Source organism: Taudactylus pleione, unplaced genomic scaffold, assembly GCF_031769625.1.
Source record: "Taudactylus pleione unplaced genomic scaffold, aTauple2 ptg002179l, whole genome shotgun sequence".
NCBI classification, from domain to species: domain Eukaryota; kingdom Metazoa; phylum Chordata; class Amphibia; order Anura; family Myobatrachidae; genus Taudactylus; species Taudactylus pleione.
The window spans coordinates 420,001-432,500 of NW_028286573.1; the positions used below are offsets into that span (position 1 = coordinate 420,001).

General features: G+C 37.6%; 4 non-coding genes and 48 pseudogenes across 4 annotated transcripts; all 52 read left to right on the forward strand.

Annotated features, from left to right (window-relative positions):
- Positions 1-106, forward strand: part of LOC148432853 (5S ribosomal RNA) — a 119-nt pseudogene extending 13 nt beyond the window's left edge.
- Positions 107-222: 116 nt separating this feature from the next.
- On the forward strand, positions 223-341 carry LOC148432854 (5S ribosomal RNA; annotated as a pseudogene).
- Positions 342-457: 116 nt separating this feature from the next.
- LOC148432855 (5S ribosomal RNA) lies at positions 458-576 on the forward strand (annotated as a pseudogene).
- A 115-nt stretch (positions 577-691) lies between these two features.
- LOC148432856 (5S ribosomal RNA) lies at positions 692-810 on the forward strand (annotated as a pseudogene).
- Positions 811-926: 116 nt separating this feature from the next.
- On the forward strand, positions 927-1,045 carry LOC148432857 (5S ribosomal RNA; annotated as a pseudogene).
- A 116-nt stretch (positions 1,046-1,161) lies between these two features.
- Positions 1,162-1,280, forward strand: LOC148432858 (5S ribosomal RNA). The gene has a single exon (XR_015876962.1). It is a non-coding gene; the product is annotated as a 5S ribosomal RNA (ribosomal RNA).
- Positions 1,281-1,396: 116 nt separating this feature from the next.
- Positions 1,397-1,515, forward strand: LOC148432859 (5S ribosomal RNA; annotated as a pseudogene).
- Positions 1,516-1,631: 116 nt separating this feature from the next.
- Positions 1,632-1,750, forward strand: LOC148432860 (5S ribosomal RNA; annotated as a pseudogene).
- Positions 1,751-1,866: 116 nt separating this feature from the next.
- On the forward strand, positions 1,867-1,985 carry LOC148432861 (5S ribosomal RNA; annotated as a pseudogene).
- A 116-nt stretch (positions 1,986-2,101) lies between these two features.
- LOC148432862 (5S ribosomal RNA) lies at positions 2,102-2,220 on the forward strand (annotated as a pseudogene).
- Positions 2,221-2,336: 116 nt separating this feature from the next.
- On the forward strand, positions 2,337-2,455 carry LOC148432863 (5S ribosomal RNA). The gene has a single exon (XR_015877030.1). It is a non-coding gene; the product is annotated as a 5S ribosomal RNA (ribosomal RNA).
- Positions 2,456-2,571: 116 nt separating this feature from the next.
- Positions 2,572-2,690, forward strand: LOC148432864 (5S ribosomal RNA; annotated as a pseudogene).
- A 116-nt stretch (positions 2,691-2,806) lies between these two features.
- LOC148432865 (5S ribosomal RNA) lies at positions 2,807-2,925 on the forward strand (annotated as a pseudogene).
- Positions 2,926-3,040: 115 nt separating this feature from the next.
- LOC148432866 (5S ribosomal RNA) lies at positions 3,041-3,159 on the forward strand (annotated as a pseudogene).
- Positions 3,160-3,275: 116 nt separating this feature from the next.
- LOC148432867 (5S ribosomal RNA) lies at positions 3,276-3,394 on the forward strand (annotated as a pseudogene).
- A 116-nt stretch (positions 3,395-3,510) lies between these two features.
- LOC148432868 (5S ribosomal RNA) lies at positions 3,511-3,629 on the forward strand (annotated as a pseudogene).
- A 116-nt stretch (positions 3,630-3,745) lies between these two features.
- Positions 3,746-3,864, forward strand: LOC148432869 (5S ribosomal RNA; annotated as a pseudogene).
- A 116-nt stretch (positions 3,865-3,980) lies between these two features.
- On the forward strand, positions 3,981-4,099 carry LOC148432870 (5S ribosomal RNA; annotated as a pseudogene).
- Positions 4,100-4,214: 115 nt separating this feature from the next.
- On the forward strand, positions 4,215-4,333 carry LOC148432871 (5S ribosomal RNA; annotated as a pseudogene).
- A 116-nt stretch (positions 4,334-4,449) lies between these two features.
- LOC148432872 (5S ribosomal RNA) lies at positions 4,450-4,568 on the forward strand (annotated as a pseudogene).
- Positions 4,569-4,684: 116 nt separating this feature from the next.
- Positions 4,685-4,803, forward strand: LOC148432873 (5S ribosomal RNA). Its single transcript, XR_015876964.1, has one exon. It is a non-coding gene; the product is annotated as a 5S ribosomal RNA (ribosomal RNA).
- Positions 4,804-4,919: 116 nt separating this feature from the next.
- LOC148432874 (5S ribosomal RNA) lies at positions 4,920-5,038 on the forward strand (annotated as a pseudogene).
- Positions 5,039-5,154: 116 nt separating this feature from the next.
- On the forward strand, positions 5,155-5,273 carry LOC148432875 (5S ribosomal RNA; annotated as a pseudogene).
- A 116-nt stretch (positions 5,274-5,389) lies between these two features.
- On the forward strand, positions 5,390-5,508 carry LOC148432876 (5S ribosomal RNA; annotated as a pseudogene).
- Positions 5,509-5,624: 116 nt separating this feature from the next.
- LOC148432877 (5S ribosomal RNA) lies at positions 5,625-5,743 on the forward strand (annotated as a pseudogene).
- Positions 5,744-5,859: 116 nt separating this feature from the next.
- On the forward strand, positions 5,860-5,978 carry LOC148432878 (5S ribosomal RNA; annotated as a pseudogene).
- A 116-nt stretch (positions 5,979-6,094) lies between these two features.
- On the forward strand, positions 6,095-6,213 carry LOC148432879 (5S ribosomal RNA; annotated as a pseudogene).
- Positions 6,214-6,329: 116 nt separating this feature from the next.
- LOC148432880 (5S ribosomal RNA) lies at positions 6,330-6,448 on the forward strand (annotated as a pseudogene).
- A 116-nt stretch (positions 6,449-6,564) lies between these two features.
- On the forward strand, positions 6,565-6,683 carry LOC148432881 (5S ribosomal RNA; annotated as a pseudogene).
- Positions 6,684-6,799: 116 nt separating this feature from the next.
- LOC148432882 (5S ribosomal RNA) lies at positions 6,800-6,918 on the forward strand (annotated as a pseudogene).
- A 115-nt stretch (positions 6,919-7,033) lies between these two features.
- LOC148432883 (5S ribosomal RNA) lies at positions 7,034-7,152 on the forward strand (annotated as a pseudogene).
- A 586-nt stretch (positions 7,153-7,738) lies between these two features.
- On the forward strand, positions 7,739-7,857 carry LOC148432884 (5S ribosomal RNA; annotated as a pseudogene).
- Positions 7,858-7,973: 116 nt separating this feature from the next.
- On the forward strand, positions 7,974-8,092 carry LOC148432885 (5S ribosomal RNA; annotated as a pseudogene).
- A 117-nt stretch (positions 8,093-8,209) lies between these two features.
- Positions 8,210-8,328, forward strand: LOC148432886 (5S ribosomal RNA; annotated as a pseudogene).
- A 116-nt stretch (positions 8,329-8,444) lies between these two features.
- On the forward strand, positions 8,445-8,563 carry LOC148432887 (5S ribosomal RNA; annotated as a pseudogene).
- A 116-nt stretch (positions 8,564-8,679) lies between these two features.
- LOC148432888 (5S ribosomal RNA) lies at positions 8,680-8,798 on the forward strand (annotated as a pseudogene).
- Positions 8,799-8,914: 116 nt separating this feature from the next.
- Positions 8,915-9,033, forward strand: LOC148432889 (5S ribosomal RNA; annotated as a pseudogene).
- A 116-nt stretch (positions 9,034-9,149) lies between these two features.
- Positions 9,150-9,268, forward strand: LOC148432890 (5S ribosomal RNA; annotated as a pseudogene).
- Positions 9,269-9,384: 116 nt separating this feature from the next.
- Positions 9,385-9,503, forward strand: LOC148432891 (5S ribosomal RNA; annotated as a pseudogene).
- Positions 9,504-9,619: 116 nt separating this feature from the next.
- On the forward strand, positions 9,620-9,738 carry LOC148432892 (5S ribosomal RNA; annotated as a pseudogene).
- Positions 9,739-9,854: 116 nt separating this feature from the next.
- LOC148432893 (5S ribosomal RNA) lies at positions 9,855-9,972 on the forward strand (annotated as a pseudogene).
- Positions 9,973-10,088: 116 nt separating this feature from the next.
- Positions 10,089-10,207, forward strand: LOC148432894 (5S ribosomal RNA; annotated as a pseudogene).
- A 116-nt stretch (positions 10,208-10,323) lies between these two features.
- Positions 10,324-10,442, forward strand: LOC148432895 (5S ribosomal RNA; annotated as a pseudogene).
- A 116-nt stretch (positions 10,443-10,558) lies between these two features.
- Positions 10,559-10,677, forward strand: LOC148432896 (5S ribosomal RNA; annotated as a pseudogene).
- A 116-nt stretch (positions 10,678-10,793) lies between these two features.
- Positions 10,794-10,912, forward strand: LOC148432897 (5S ribosomal RNA; annotated as a pseudogene).
- Positions 10,913-11,028: 116 nt separating this feature from the next.
- On the forward strand, positions 11,029-11,147 carry LOC148432898 (5S ribosomal RNA; annotated as a pseudogene).
- A 115-nt stretch (positions 11,148-11,262) lies between these two features.
- On the forward strand, positions 11,263-11,380 carry LOC148432899 (5S ribosomal RNA; annotated as a pseudogene).
- A 116-nt stretch (positions 11,381-11,496) lies between these two features.
- On the forward strand, positions 11,497-11,615 carry LOC148432900 (5S ribosomal RNA; annotated as a pseudogene).
- Positions 11,616-11,731: 116 nt separating this feature from the next.
- LOC148432901 (5S ribosomal RNA) lies at positions 11,732-11,850 on the forward strand (annotated as a pseudogene).
- Positions 11,851-11,965: 115 nt separating this feature from the next.
- LOC148432902 (5S ribosomal RNA) lies at positions 11,966-12,084 on the forward strand (annotated as a pseudogene).
- A 116-nt stretch (positions 12,085-12,200) lies between these two features.
- LOC148432903 (5S ribosomal RNA) lies at positions 12,201-12,319 on the forward strand. Its single transcript, XR_015877018.1, has one exon. It is a non-coding gene; the product is annotated as a 5S ribosomal RNA (ribosomal RNA).
- A 115-nt stretch (positions 12,320-12,434) lies between these two features.
- The window catches only part of LOC148432904 (5S ribosomal RNA), a 119-nt pseudogene continuing 53 nt past the window's right edge, over positions 12,435-12,500 (forward strand).

Below are 12,500 nucleotides of genomic sequence, written 5' to 3' on the forward strand. Positions count from 1 at the left end.
CCACACTGGACATGCCCAATCTCGTCTGATCTTGGTAGCTATGCAGTGTTGGGCCTGGTCAGAACTTGGATGGGAGATCACCTGGGAAAACCAGGTGCAGTAGGTAATTTTATACTGCCATAACATTCATTTCTATTACATTTTACATTTAATTTTTTCAACTTATCAATGAATTTACATGAGTTAAGAAGTAATAGAGGTCTAAAGTTAATGTTTTTGAGCACCTACAGCCAAACCACACTGGACGTGCCCAATCTCGTCCGATCTTGGAAGCTATGTAGTGTTGGACCTGGTTAGTACTTGGATGGGAGACCACCTGGGAATACCAGGTGCTGTAGGTAATTTTATGCAGCCATAACATTCTTTTCTATTACATTTTACATTTCATTTTTTCTACTTATCAATGAATTTACATGAGTTAAGAAGTAAAAGAGGTCTAAAGTTAATGTTTTTGTGCACCTACAGCCAAACCACACTGGACATGCCCAATCTCGTCTGATCTTGGAAGCTATGCAGTGTTGGTCCTGGTTAGTACTTGGATGGGAGACCACCTGGGAATACCAGGAGCTGTAGGTAATTTTATACTGCCATAACTATCTTTTCTATTACATTTTACATTTCATTTTTCAACTTATCATTGAATTTACTTGAGTTAAGAAGTAAAAGAGGTCTAAAGTTAATGTTTTTGAGCACCTACAGCCAAACCACACTGGACATGCCCAATCTCGTCTGAACTTGGAAGCTATGCAGTGTTGGGCCTGGTTAGTACTTGGATGGGAGACCACCTCGGATTACCAGGTGCTGTAGGTAATTTTATACTGCCATAACATTCTTTTCTATTACATTTTACATTTAATTTTTTTAACTTATCAATGAATTTTCTTGAGTTAAGAAGTAAAAGAGGTCTAAAGTTAATGTTTTTGAGCACCTACAGCCAAACCACACTGGACATGCCCAATCTCATCTGATCTTGGAAGCTATGCAGTGTTGAGCCTGGTTAGTACTTGGATGGGAGACCACCTGGGATTACCAGGTGCTGTAGGTAATTTTATACTGCCATAACATTCTTTTCTATTACATTTTACATTTAATTTTTTTAACTTATCAATGAATTTACTTGAGTTAAGAAGTAATAGAGGTCTAAAGTTAATGTTTTTGAGCACCTACAGCCAAACCACACTGGACATGCCCAATCTCGTCAGATCTTGGAAGCTATGCAGTGTTGGGCCTGGTTAGTACTTGGATGGGAGACCACCTGGGAAAACCAGGTGCTGTAGGTAATTTTATGCAGCCATAACATTCTTTTCTATTACATTTTACATTTAATTTTTTCAACTTATCAATGAATTTACTTGAGTAAAGAAGTAAAAGAGGTCTAAAGTTAATGTTTTTGAGCTCCTTCAGCCAAACCACACTGGACGTGCCCAATCTCGTCTGATCTTGGAAGCTATGCAGTGTTGGGCCTGGTTATTACTTGGATGGGAGACCACCTAAGAATCCCAGGTGCTGTAGGTATTTTTATACTGCCATAACAGTCTTTTCTATTACATTTTACATTTAATTTTTTCAACTTATCAATGAATTTACTTGAGTTAAGAAGTAAAAGAGGTCTAAAGTTAATGCTTTTGAGCACCTACAGCTAAACCACACTGGACATGCCCAATCTCGTCTGATCTTGGAGGCTTTGCAGTGTTGGGCCTGGTTAGTACTTGGACGGGAGACCACCTGGGAATACCAGGTGCTGTAGGTAATTATATACTGCCATAACATTCTTTTCTATTACATTTTACATTACATTTTTTCAACTTATCAATGAATTTACTTGAGTTAAGAAGTAAAAGAGGTCTAAAGTTAATGTTTTTTAGTGCCTACAGCCAAACCACACTGGACATGCCCAATCTCGTCTGATCTTGGAAGCTATGTAGTGTTGGGCCTGGTTAGTACTTGAATGGGAGACAACCTGGGAATACCAGGTGCTGTAGGTAATTTTATACTGCCATAATATATTTTTCTATTACATTTTACATTTAATTTTTTCAACTTATCAATGAATTTACTTGAGTTAAGAAGTAAAAGAGGTCTAAAGTTAATGTTTCTGAGCACCTACAACCAAACCACACTGGACATGCCCAATCTTGTCTGATCTTGGAAGCTATGCAGTGTTGGGCTTGGTTAGTACTTGGACGGGAGACCACCTGGGAATACCAGGTGCTGTAGGTAATTTTATATAGCCATAACATTCTTTTCTATTACATTTTACATTACATTTTTTCAACTTATCAATGAACTTACTTGAGTTAAGAAGTAAAAGAGGTCTAAAGTTAATATTATTGAGCACCTACAGTCAAACCACACTGGACATGCCCAATCTCGTCTGATCTTGGAAGCTATGCAGTGTTGGGCCTGGTTAGTACTTGGATGGGAGACCCCCTGGGAATACCAGGTGCTGTAGGTAATTTTATACTGCCATAACATTCTTTTCTATTACATTTTACATTTAATTTTTTCAACTTATCAATGAATTTACTTGAGTTAAGAAGTAATAGAGGTCTAAATTTAATGATTTTGAGCACCTACAGCCAAACCACACTGGACATGCCCAATCTCGTCTGATCTTGTAAGCTTTGCTGTGTTGGGCCTGGTTTGTACTTGGATGGGAGACCACCTGGGAATACCAGTTGCTGTAGGAAATTTTATACAGCCAAAACATTCTTTTCTATTACATTTTACATTTAATTTTTTCAACTTATCATTGAATTTACTTGAGTTAAGAAGTAAAAGAGGTCTAAAGTTAATGTTTTTGAGCACCTACAGCCAAACCACACTGGACATGCCCAATCTTGTTTGATCTTGGAAGCTATGCAGTGTTGGGCCTGGTTAGTACTTGGATGGGAGACCACCTGGGAATACCAGGAGCTGTAGGTAATTTTATACTGCCATAACATTCTTTTCTATTACATTTTACATTTCATTTTTCAACTTATCATTGAATTTACTTGAGTTAAGAAGTAAAAGAGGTCTAAAGTTAATGTTTTTGAGCACTTACAGCCAAACCACACTGGACATGCCCAATCTCATCTGAACTTGGAAGCTATGCAGTGTTGGGTCTGGTTAGTACTTGGATGGGAGACCACCTCGGAATACCAGGCGCTGTAGGTAATTTTATACTGCCATAACATTCTTTTCTATTACATTTTACATTTAATTTTTTCAACTTATCAATGAATTTACTTGAGTTAAGAAGTAAAAGAGGTCTAAAGTTAATGTTTTTGAGCACCTACAGCCAAACCACACTGGACATGCCCAATCTCGTCTGATCTTGGAAGCTATCTAGTGTTGAGCCTGGTTGGTACTTGGATGGGAGACCACCTGGGAATACCAGGTGCTGTAGGTAATTTTATACTGCCATAACATTCTTTTCTATTACATTTTACGTTTAATTTTTTCAACTTATCAATGAATTTCCTTGAGTTAAGAAGAAATAGAGGTCTAAATTTAATGCTTTTGATCACCTACAGCCAATCCACACTGGACATGCCCAATCTCGTCTGATCTTGGTAGCTATGCAGTGTTGGGCCTGGTCAGAACTTGGATGGGAGATCACCTGGGAAAACCAGGTGCAGTAGGTAATTTTATACTGCCATAACATTCATTTCTATTACATTTTACATTTAATTTTTTCAACTTATCAATGAATTTACATGAGTTAAGAAGTAATAGAGGTCTAAAGTTAATGTTTTTGAGCACCTACAGCCAAACCACACTGGACGTGCCCAATCTCGTCCGATCTTGGAAGCTATGTAGTGTTGGACCTGGTTAGTACTTGGATGGGAGACCACCTGGGAATACCAGGTGCTGTAGGTAATTTTATGCAGCCATAACATTCTTTTCTATTACATTTTACATTTCATTTTTTCTACTTATCAATGAATTTACATGAGTTAAGAAGTAAAAGAGGTCTAAAGTTAATGTTTTTGTGCACCTACAGCCAAACCACACTGGACATGCCCAATCTCGTCTGATCTTGGAAGCTATGCAGTGTTGGTCCTGGTTAGTACTTGGATGGGAGACCACCTGGGAATACCAGGAGCTGTAGGTAATTTTATACTGCCATAACTATCTTTTCTATTACATTTTACATTTCATTTTTCAACTTATCATTGAATTTACTTGAGTTAAGAAGTAAAAGAGGTCTAAAGTTAATGTTTTTGAGCACCTACAGCCAAACCACACTGGACATGCCCAATCTCGTCTGAACTTGGAAGCTATGCAGTGTTGGGCCTGGTTAGTACTTGGATGGGAGACCACCTCGGATTACCAGGTGCTGTAGGTAATTTTATACTGCCATAACATTCTTTTCTATTACATTTTACATTTAATTTTTTTAACTTATCAATGAATTTTCTTGAGTTAAGAAGTAAAAGAGGTCTAAAGTTAATGTTTTTGAGCACCTACAGCCAAACCACACTGGACATGCCCAATCTCATCTGATCTTGGAAGCTATGCAGTGTTGAGCCTGGTTAGTACTTGGATGGGAGACCACCTGGGATTACCAGGTGCTGTAGGTAATTTTATACTGCCATAACATTCTTTTCTATTACATTTTACATTTAATTTTTTTAACTTATCAATGAATTTACTTGAGTTAAGAAGTAATAGAGGTCTAAAGTTAATGTTTTTGAGCACCTACAGCCAAACCACACTGGACATGCCCAATCTCGTCAGATCTTGGAAGCTATGCAGTGTTGGGCCTGGTTAGTACTTGGATGGGAGACCACCTGGGAAAACCAGGTGCTGTAGGTAATTTTATGCAGCCATAACATTCTTTTCTATTACATTTTACATTTAATTTTTTCAACTTATCAATGAATTTACTTGAGTAAAGAAGTAAAAGAGGTCTAAAGTTAATGTTTTTGAGCTCCTTCAGCCAAACCACACTGGACGTGCCCAATCTCGTCTGATCTTGGAAGCTATGCAGTGTTGGGCCTGGTTATTACTTGGATGGGAGACCACCTAAGAATCCCAGGTGCTGTAGGTATTTTTATACTGCCATAACAGTCTTTTCTATTACATTTTACATTTAATTTTTTCAACTTATCAATGAATTTACTTGAGTTAAGAAGTAAAAGAGGTCTAAAGTTAATGCTTTTGAGCACCTACAGCTAAACCACACTGGACATGCCCAATCTCGTCTGATCTTGGAGGCTTTGCAGTGTTGGGCCTGGTTAGTACTTGGACGGGAGACCACCTGGGAATACCAGGTGCTGTAGGTAATTATATACTGCCATAACATTCTTTTCTATTACATTTTACATTACATTTTTTCAACTTATCAATGAATTTACTTGAGTTAAGAAGTAAAAGAGGTCTAAAGTTAATGTTATTGAGCACCTACAGTCAAACCACACTGGACATGCCCAATCTCATCTGATCTTGGAAGCTATGCAGTGTTGGGACTGGTTAGTACTTGGATGGGAGACCCCCTGGGAATACCAGGTGCTGTAGGTAATTTTATACTGCCATAACATTCTTTTCTATTACATTTTACATTTAATTTTTTCAACTTATCAATGAATTTACTTGAGTTAAGAAGTAATAGAGGTCTAAATTTAATGATTTTGAGCACCTACAGCCATACCACACTGGACATGCCCAATCTCGTCTGATCTTGTAAGCTTTGCTGTGTTGGGCCTGGTTTGTACTTGGATGGGAGACCACCTGGGAATACCAGTTGCTGTAGGAAATTTTATAAAGCCAAAACATTCTTTTCTATTACATTTTACATTTAATTTTTTCAACTTATCATTGAATTTACTTGAGTTAAGAAGTAAAAGAGGTCTAAAGTTAATGTTTTTGAGCACCTACAGCCAAACCACACTGGACATGCCCAATCTTGTTTGATCTTGGAAGCTATGCAGTGTTGGGCCTGGTTAGTACTTGGATGGGAGACCACCTGGGAATACCAGGTGCTGTAGGTAATTTTATACAGCCAAAACATTCTTTTCTATTACATTTTACATTTAATTTTTTCAACTTATCAATGAATTTACATGAGTTAAGAAGTAATAGATGTCTAAAGTTAATATTTTTGAGCACCTACAGCCAAACCACACTGGACATGCCCAATCTCGTTTTAACTTGGAAGCTATGCAGTGTTGGGCCTGGTTAGTACTTGGATGGGAGACCACCTGGGAATACCAGGTGCTGTAGGTAATTTTATGCAGCCATAACATTCTTTTCTATTACATTTTACATTTAATTTTTTCAACTTATCAATGAATTTACTTGAGTTAAGAAGTAATAGAGGTCTAAATTTAATGCTTTTGAGCACCTACAGTCAAACCGCACTGGACATGCCCAATCTCGTCTGATCTTGGAAGCTATGCAGTGTTGGGCCTGGTTTGTACTTGCATGGGAGACTACCTTGGAATACCAGGTGCTGTATGTAATTTTAGACAGCCAAAACATTCTTTTCTATTACATTTTACATTTAATTTTTTCTACTTATCAATGAATTTCCTTGAGTTAAGAAGTAAAAGAGGTCTAAAGTTAATGTTTTTGAGCACTTACAGCCAAACCACACTGGACATGCCCAATCTCATCTGATCTTGGAAGCTATGCAGTGTTGGGCCTGGTTAGTACTTGGATGCGAGACCATCTGGGAATACCAGGTGCTGTAGGTAATTTTATACAGCCATAACATTCTTTTCTATTACATTTTACATTTAATTTTTTCAACTTATCAATGAATTTACTTGAGTTAAGAAGTAATAGAGGTCTAAAGTTAATGTGTTTGAGCACCTACAGCCAAACCACACTGGACATTCCCAATCTCATCTGATCTTGGAAGCTATGCAGTGTTGGGCCTGGTTAGTTCTTGGATGGGAGACCACCTGGGAATACCAGGAGCTGTAGGTAATTTTATACTGCCATAACATTCTTTTCTATTACATTTTACATTTCATTTTTCAAATTATCATTGAATTTACTTGAGTTAAGAAGTAAAAGAGGTCTAAAGTTAATGTTTTTGAGTACTTACAGCCAAACCAAACTGGACATGCCCAATCTCGTCTGAACTTGGAAGCTATGCAGTGTTGTGCCTGGTTAGTACTTGGATGGGAGACCACCTGGGAATACCAGGTGCTGTAGGTAATTTTATACTGCCATAACATTCTTTTCTATTACATTTTACATTTAATTTTTTCAACTTATCAATGAATTTACTTGAGTTAAGAAGTAAAAGAGGTCTAAAGTTAATGTTTTTGAGCACTTACAGTCAAACCACAGATGACATGCCCAATCTCGTCTTATCTTGCAAGCTATGCTGTATTGGGCCTGGTTGTTTCTTGGATGGGAGACCACCTGGGAATACCAGGTGCTGTAGGTAAATTTATACTGCCATAACATTCTTTTCTATTACATTTTACATTTAATTTTTTCAACTTATCAATGAATTTACTTGAGTTAAGAAGTAATAGAGGTCTAAATTTAATGCTTTTGAGCACCTACAGCAAAACCACACTGGACATGCCCAATCTTGTCTGATCTTGTAAGCTATGCAGTGTTGGGCCTGGTTGGTACTGGGATGGGAGACCACCTGGAAATACCAGGTGCGGTATGTAATTTTAGACAGCCAAAACTTTCTTTTCTATTACATTTTACATTTAATTTTTTCTACTTATCAATGAATTTACTTGAGTTAAGAAGTAAAAGAGGTCTAAAGTTAATGTTTTTGAGCACCTACAGCCAAACCACACTGGACATGCCCAATCTTGTCTGATCTTGGAAGCTATGCAGTGTTGGGCCTGGTTAGTACTTGGATGGGAGACCAACTGGGAATACCAGGTGCTGTAGGTAATTTTATACAGCCATAACATTCTTTTCTATTACATTTTACATTTAATTTTTTCAACTTATCAATGAATTTACTTGAGTTAAGAAGTAATAGAGGTCAAAAGTTAATGTTTTTGAGCACCTACAGCCAAGCCACACTGGACATGCCCAATCTCGTCTGATCTTGGAAGCTATGCAGTGTTGGGCCTGGTTAGTACTTGGATGGGAGACCACCTGGGAATACCAGGAGCTGTAGGTAATTTTATACTGCCATAACATTCTTTTTTCTATTACATTTTACATTTCATTTTTCAACTTATCATTGAATTTACTTGAGTTAAGAAGTAAAAGAGGTCTAAAGTTAATGTTTTTGAGCACCTACAGCAAAACCACACTGGACATGCCCAATCTCGTCTGAACTTGGAAGCCATGCAGTGTTGGGCCTGGTTAGTACTTGGATGGGAGACCACCTCGGAATACCAGGTGCTGTAGGTAATTTTATACTGCCATAACATTCTTTTCTATTACATTTTACATTTAATTTTTTCAACTTATCAATGAATTTACTTGAGTTAAGAAGTAAAATAGGTCTAAAGTTAATGTTTTTGAGCACCTACAGCCAAACCACACTGGACATGCCCAATCTCGTCTGATCTTGGAAGCTATCTAGTGTTGGGCCTGGTTGGTACTTGGATGGGAGACCACCTGGGAATACCAGGTGCTGTAGGTAATTTTATACTGCCATAACATTCTTTTCTATTACATTTTACATTTAATTTTTTCAACTTATCAATGAATTTCCTTGAGTTAAGAAGAAATAGAGGTCTAAATTTAATGCTTTTGATCACCTACAGCCAATCCACACTGGACATGCCCAATCTCGTCTGATCTTGGTAGCTATGCAGTGTCGGGCCTGGTCAGAACTTGGATGGGAGATCACCTGGGAAAACCAGGTGCAGTAGGTAATTTTATACTGCCATAACATTCATTTCTATTACATTTTACATTTAATGTTTTCAACTTATCAATGAATTTACTTGAGTTAAGAAGTAATAGAGGTCTAAAGTTAATGTTTTTGAGCACCTACAGCCAAACCACACTGGACATGCCCAATCTCGTCCGATCTTGGAAGCTATGCAGTGTTGGGCCTGGTTAGTACTTGGATGGGAGACCACCTGGGAATACCAGGTGCTGTATGTAATTTTATGCTGCCATAACATTCTTTTCTATTACATTTTACATTTAATTTTTTCAACTTATCAGTGAATTTACTTGAGTAAAGAAGTAAAAGAGGTCTAAAGTTAATGTTTTTGAGCTCCTTCAGCCAAACCACACTGGACATGCCCAATCTCGTCTGATCTTGGAAGCTATGCAGTGTTGGGCCTGGTTAGTACTTGGATGGGAGACCACCTAAGAATTCCAGGTGCTGTAGGTATTTTTATACTGCCATAACAGTCTTTTCTATTACATTTTACATTTAATTTTTTCAACTTATCAATGAATTTACTTGAGTTAAGAAGTAAAAGAGGTCTAAAGTTAATGATTTTGAGCACCTACAGCTAAACCACACTGGACATGCCCAATCTCGTCTGATCTTGGAGGCTTTGCAGTGTTGGGCCTGGTTAGTACTTGGACGGGAGACCACCTGGGAATACCAGGTGCTGTAGGTAATTTTATATAGCCATAACATTCTTTTCTATTACATTTTACATTACATTTTTTCAACTTATCAATGAATTTACTTGAGTTAAGAAGTAAAAGAGGTCTAAAGTTAATGTTTTTTAGTGCCTACAGCCAAACCACACTGGACATGCCCAATCTCGTCTGATCTTGGAAGCTATGTAGTGTTGGGCCTGGTTAGTACTTGAATGGGAAACCACCTGGGAATACCAGGTGCTGTAGGTAATTTTATACTGCCATAATATTTTTTTCTATTACATTTTACATTTAATTTTTTCAACTTATCAATGAATTTACTTGAGTTAAGAAGTAAAAGAGGTCTAAAGTTAATGTTTCTGAGCACCTACATCCAAACCACACTGGACATGCCCAATCTTGTCTGATCTTGGAACTATGCAGTGTTGGGCCTGGTTAGTACTTGGATGGGAGACCACCTGGGAATACCAGGTGCTGTAGTTTATTTTATACTGCCATAACATTCTTTTCTATTACATTTTACATTTAATTTTTTCAACTTATCAATGAATTTCCTTGAGTTAAGAAGAAATAGAGGTCTAAATTTAATGCTTTTGAGCACCTACAGCCAATCCACACTGGACATGCCCAGTCTCGTCTGATCTTGGTAGCTATGCAGTGTTGGGCCTGGTCAGTACTTGGATGGGACACCACCTGGGAAAACCAGGTGCAGTAGGTAATTTTATACAGCCATAACTTTCTTTTCTATTACATTTTACATTTAATTTTTTCAACTTATCAATGAATTTACTTGAGTAAAGAAGTAAAAGAGGTCTAAAGTTAATGTGTTTGAGCTCCTTCAGCCAAACCACACTGGACATGCCCAATCTCGTCTGATCTTGGAAGCTATGCAGTGTTGGGCCTGGTTAGTACTTGTATGGGAGACCACCTAAGAATCCCAGGTGCTGTAGGTATTTTTATACTGCCACAACAGTCTTTTCTATTACATCTTACATTTAATTTTTTCAACTTATCAATGAATTTACTTGAGTTAAGAAGTAATAGAGGTCTAAATTTAATGCTTTTGAGCACCTACAGCCAAACCACACTGGACATGCCCAATCTCGTTTGATCTTGGAAGCTATGCAGTGTTGCGCCTGGTTAGTACTTGGATGGGAGACCACCTGGGAATACCAGGTGCTGTAGGTGATTATATACTGCCATAATATTTTTTTCTATTACATTTTACATTTAATTTTTGCAACTTATCAATGAATTTACTTGAGTTAAGAAGTAAAAGATGTCTAAAGTTAATGTTTCTGAGCACCTACAACCAAACCACACTGGACATGCCCAATCTTGTCTGATCTTGGAAGCTATGCAGTGTTGGGCTTGGTTAGTACTTGGACGGGAGACCACCTGGGAATACCAGGTGCTGTAGGTAATTTTATATAGCCATAACATTCTTTTCTATTACATTTTACATTACATTTTTTCAACTTATCAATGAATTTACTTGAGTTAAGAAGTAAAAGAGGTCTAAAGTTAATGTTATTGAGCACCTACAGTCAAACCACACTGGACATGCCCAATCTCGTCTGATCTTGGAAGCTTTGCTGTGTTGGGCCTGGTTTGTACTTGGATGGGAGACCACCTGGGAATACCAGTTGCTGTAGGAAATTTTATACAGCCAAAACATTCTTTTCTATTACATTTTACATTTATTTTTTCAACTTATCATTGAATTTACTTGAGTTAAGAAGTAAAAGAGGTCTAAAGTTAATGTTTTTGAGCACCTACAGCCAAACCACACTGGACATGCCCAATCTTGTTTGATCTTGGAAGCTATGCAGTGTTGGGCCTGGTTAGTACTTGGATGGAGACCACCTGGGAATACCAGGTGCTGTAGGTAATTTTATACAGCCAAAACATTCTTTTCTATTACATTTTACATTTAATTTTTTCAACTTATCAATGAATTTACATGAGTTAAGAAGTAATAGATGTCTAAATTTAATATTTTTGAGCACCTACAGCCAAACCACACTGGACATGCCCAATCTCGTTTTAACTTGGAAGCTATGCAGTGTTGGGCCTGGTTAGTACTTGGATGGGAGACCACCTGGGAATACCAGGTGCTGTAGGTAATTTTATGCAGCCATAAATTTCTTTTCTATTACATTTTACATTTAATTTTTTCAACTTATCAATGAATTTACTTGAGTTAAGAAGTAATAGAGGTCTAAATTTAATGTTTTTGAGCACCTACAGCCAAGCCACACTGGACATGCCCAATCTCGTTTGATCTTGGAAGCTATGCAGTGTTGGGCCTGGTTAGTACTTGGATGGGAGACCACCTGGGAATACCAGGAGCTGTAGGTAATTTTATACTGCCATAACATTCTTTTCTATTACATTTTACATTTCATTTTTCAACTTATCATTGAATTTACTTGAGTTAAGAAGAAATAGAGGTCTAAATTTAATGCTTTTGATCACCTACAGCCAATCCACACTGGACATGCCCAATCTCGTCTGATCTTGGTAGCTATGCAGTGTTGGGCCTGGTCAGAACTTGGATGGGAGATCACCTGGGAAAACCAGGTGCAGTAGGTAATTTTATACTGCCATAACATTCATTTCTATTACATTTTACATTTAATGTTTTCAACTTATCAATGAATTTACTTGAGTTAAGAAGTAATAGAGGTCTAAAGTTAATGTTTTTGAGCACCTACAGCCAAACCACACTGGACATGCCCAATCTCGTCCGATCTTGGAAGCTATGCAGTGTTGGGCCTGGTTAGTACTTGGATGGGAGACCACCTGGGAATACCAGGAGCTGTAGGTAATTTTATACTGCCATAACATTCTTTTCTATTACATTTTACATTTCATTGTTCAACTTATCATTGAATTTACTTGAGTTAAGAAGTAAAAGAGGTCTAAAGTTAATGTTTTTGAGCACCTACAGCCAAACCACACTGGACATGCCCAATCTCGTCTGAACTTGGAAGCTATGCAGTGTTGGG